The sequence below is a fragment of the Camelus dromedarius genome, chromosome 26 (genome assembly GCF_036321535.1).
Source record: "Camelus dromedarius isolate mCamDro1 chromosome 26, mCamDro1.pat, whole genome shotgun sequence".
Classification (NCBI taxonomy): domain Eukaryota; kingdom Metazoa; phylum Chordata; class Mammalia; order Artiodactyla; family Camelidae; genus Camelus; species Camelus dromedarius.
The window spans coordinates 17,308,115-17,312,832 of NC_087461.1; positions in this window are offsets into that span (position 1 = coordinate 17,308,115).

Consider the following 4,718-nt stretch of genomic DNA (forward strand, 5'->3'; position numbering starts at 1 on the left):
GCTGTCTCCTCTGCCTGGAATTTGTTTGCCCCAGATTCTCAGGTGTCTGGTCCTCCACAAAGTAGAATGTGCTCCGGGACTTTAAAAAAAAAAACAAAAACAAAACAAAACCCTGACACTTTCCGATTCAAAGGAGAAGTGAGAAATACTACTTTTGTGATGATACTGTAATTAGAAACTATTTGTGCCTCGGCCAATCATTTTTACTGGTGCCGCTTGAGCAGAACTGTCCACGGGAGCCTGATCTTTCGTCCAGAGGCTCGCAGGCACCTGATTAAATACGAGTCCGAGCCTCAGCTGTGAAGACCTTGCTCTGGGCACCTTCCGCTGACGTCAGACGAGTTCTGCTCAAGCACAGCTACAGGATCAGGTCTTGGGAGGGTTTATTTATCTAGAGAACTGAATCAGGGTTGGATCTAAAACCAAAAAACCGTGACGTCTCTAGACCAGAGCTGGGGAAATATCTATAAAGTGTTCAGAGCCTTCTTGTGGCATCTCCACATGTCGAGTTTATTTAGGATGGTGATGTTTAAAGTTCTTGGACTTTGCAGAATCCTACTGTATTTCATGGCCTTACTCACCAACCTTGCAGAAATCTGCATCAAAGCGAGCCTGTCCCTGCGGTACTGGAGGGTTGCTTTCCTCTCTGAGTTCTCCTGTAGCCCAAGCAGCTTGCCCGGGGAAACCTGGGCTTCAGGGAGTTCGGGACAGGACCCTGGGATAAGCTTGCAGACCTTCGGTCATTCAGTGAGATCTTCTCCCTTGTTGAGACAGGATTAAAAGATCAGAAGTACTCAAAACAGAGAATCGGGTGAGCTGTGCCAGGCATCTTGGTTCTAAATTAAAAGATCATATTCTGTATATTTCTCTATAAGCATCGCTTTCACTTCACTTCACAAATTCTGGTATGTTGCATTTTTATTATTCTTCAGTTCGAAACCTTTTCTAAATTCCCTTATAATTTCTTCTTCGACCTATGGATTGTTCAGAAGTGTGTTGTTTAATTTTCAAATATTTGGGGTTTTCCAAGTTATCTTATTGTTACTGATTTCCAATTTAATTTCATTGTAGTCAGAGAGGATATTTTGTATGATTTCAATATTTTCAAGTTTACTGAGAGTTTTTTCTAGCCCAGTGTACAGTCTGTCCTGGTAGATGGACCGTAAGTCCTTGTAAAGAACAGTGTTCTGTCCTATCAGGCACCTAAAAAGGTAGGTGACAGTGTTCAGATCTGGTTTTTCCTGATCTTTGCCTACTTACTCTATTAGCAATCTTGTCTGTTGCTAAGAGCTGGGGGGCATGTGAAACTCTCACACCAGCACTGTGGGCATGTCTCCTTCTCCCTGTAATTGTATCAATATTTGCTTCACGTATTTTAAATCTCTGTAGACACATACACATTTATTGTTGTTATGCCTTCTTGATGAATTGATCATTTTATCATAATGAAGTGTCCCCTTATATCTCTGGAGATACCTTCTGCCTGGAAGCTGATTTCCCCTGGTATTAAGACAGCCACTCCAGCCTTCTCATGCCTTCTGCTTGCATCATGTATCCATCTCCACCCATTTACTTTCAGTTTACGTGTTTTTCTATATTTAAACTGCATTTCTTTTGGACAGTGAATGTGCATAAAATCTCCATTCTGACAGTCTCTGCCTATTAGCTGGAGCAGTTAATCCAGCAATATTTAATGTAATTACTGATATATTTGGGTTTGGCTCCATCCTTGTATTTGTTTTCTCTTTGTCTACTCTGTTTTTGTTCCTACTCTTCCCTCAACCCTACAACCTTCTTAATATCACTGCCAGTTCTCATGAACAGCTCCCAGATTCATAGCTCCAGCCTGAGTCTCCCCACCGAACTCCAGACTTTGAAATTCCATTGTCTACTCAACACTTGTCTTTGGAGATCTAATAGACACCTCAAACTCAAGCTCCTGACAGTCCCCTCTGCCCTGCTTTTAGTGGTCCTCCTCTAAGACAACAGCAACTCTTCCTGGGCATCCCTCCTCATCCTCATCCTCCTGGTCACTGTACATCCATCCTCTGAACAAAACTTGGAGTCATACTTGACTCTTCTCTTTCCTTCACACCCCACACTCACTCCATGCATAACCTGCCAGTCTTATCTTCAAAATATATACTGAATCCACTACTTGTCACCCCCTCCACCTCCACTACCCTAGGTGGAGCAAACACCATCATCCGTCACCTGGGCCATAGCAATAACCCCCAACTGGTCCCCTCCACAGTCCACTCTCAATGCTGCTGCTGCGGATTCTTTTAAAAGCTAAGTCACATCACTCCTCCTCTGTTGACAACCTACAGTGTCTCTCATTTTCTCAGAGTAAAAGCCAAAGGGTTTACAGTGACCTATCACACCATCCCTCATGTTTCTGTCCTCTTCTCCTGCTCAATCCATTCTGGCCTGCTTGGCCTCTTCATTGCTCCTCAAATTTTGTTTCTTAACTTTTTTTCATTATTGCCCCCAAGAGAGGCCAAAGGGAAATGCCTAGTTAGACCTTTTTTTCCTTAACGACCCTCTTCTGCCACCCCGTGAAACTTTAATGCCGTAAATTTATTACAGAGGGTTATGTAACTGTCTCTACATTTGTGCTTTACACAGTAAAAGAGTAAGATTTTCTTCATCCTCCAAGAATGAATTTTGTCCCCTAAGATGCTGTCTCCCCTGTTGAGAATGTATGCTTTCATTATTTCCACAGAATTCTACCCCAGGGCCTTTACATTTACTGTACCTTTTGCACAGGACAATCTCCCTGCAGAGAGCCGTCTAACTTTGCAGAGAGGCGTCCCTTGGTCACTCTGCGACTCCCCGTTTCCTTGGCATTAACTACCACCTGGCATCTCTACATGTGCCTCAGCTATTTTCTGTTTTCTGTCTCCTTTCACAAGAAGGTACGTTTCAGGAGACATTCGTGTTAGCGGACGTGCCCCTGTTTCGCCCGGTTCCCGGACACAGCACACGCTCTACTGACAGGCTTTGAGCGCGCGAGCATGCGCACTTACCTGTGCAGACCTGCCTTCATAGTGAGGCATGTCCTCTTTTCTCCTTTCATCCACCAAGTCCTGTCCTTGTTTTAAAGCCCGAGTCAGAACCAACTTCTCCCTGGTCCCTTTCCTGGTTTTATATCCTCAAGAATATTACAAAGTTCTGATACTCCACACTCCTGGTGAGAGTTACAGAACTAGAATTCATTATTGAAGGTGGAACTTTTCCTCTTAGCCTAATCTGCCTTAAAACTATTCAGTGACACCACCTTTTATCTCCAAGAGATGCTTGGTTATATATAGGTCTATTTGCCATCAAAAGACTGGGTGGAGGTGGGGGGGGGCAGTCTTCTGAGTTGAATGCGTGGACATAAAGGAAGGCGAGAAAACCATTTGGCCTTTAGGCTGATTAACACTTTAAGTATGCTTTGAGTAGACTCAATTGGCCTTTTGCTACTGGAAGCAAAGAATATCTTTTTCTTTTCTTTCTTTCTTTTTTTTTTTTTTTTTTTTTTTTTGCTGGTTTTCATTGCATTAGATCATGTTGTTTTAACCCAAGGGCCTCAGGAAGTGCAGAGTAAATTGGAACACTCAATCAAATAAAAAAAAAAAGTCTGCTTAAGCTGAGTTATAGTTGGTTGTGCCACAAATGCTAAAGTTCAAGTTGACATTCCAGCCTGAGCGCGTAATGTTATTACTGAAGAGCCTGGGGCCGGGGGGGGGCGGGGGGGGGGAGGGGAGGGACAGAGAGGGTATCAGACTTCAACACACATGTCGTGACTTTTGTTACTTTAGGAGAAAATGAACCTTGTGATAACCTAACTCTTCTGTGTTTATCCATTTTCTCGTGGGTTCGAAGGTCAGCTGGGGCATGCCGGCAAGTGTCCATAGATTTTGCCAAATACACCATCTGCTCGGTGGGTCTCACCTGGTGGAATAGACATGCCATAGGGGAAATCGCAGTCAATCCCCCCTTGTCATCTGGTCTCTCCTGTGGGATGGACGGTCCTGCAGCAGGAGGAGGGGGCCCTGTTGTGTCTGAAATGCTGGTAGCATTTGGTGTTATCTGCGTGCTGTTCACCAGGGACCATGAACAGTGAGTCTGGAACAGCTCAGTCTGAAGAGCGAGTAAGACTAACCTGTTGCCTGTGGAACAAGCCAGTCCCAGCAACGCAACTGGATTTGGGGAGCCAGGCTTTTCAAAGACAGCAAGGGTGGCCTTTGGGCGTGATTATGAGCAGGAGGAATCTGTATTCAGCATCTTTTTCATTCTTCACCCTTCATCCTCCTTCTCCTGTTTGCGTTCCCGCCTCAGTGATCAGTCCCTCAGAATGCCAGTAACAGATCTTCACAGTTTACAAAGCGGTTTCTCGTGTGATGTTTTAGTTGACCCTCACAACGTTCCTGGGTGGCAGGAAGCATCACCATGCCCTCCGTTTGGTAGATGAGAAAACGGAGGGAGACACTGAAGCAGGAAACACATTTTGGCATCCCTTCTCCGATCGTATAATCTGGGCAACATGTAGCTCCTGGCCCAAACCCTCAGATTCCATGGTTTTCCCTAATCAGGTAATCAAAATAACAAGGGAAGCCAAATGGAGCGAGGGCTTCCTCTGTGATGGGCACCGTGCCCCTTGCCTTACATAGAATGTTTCTCTTTTTCCCTCCCAGGAACCATATGAAATCGTTATTTTATTCTCATTTTTA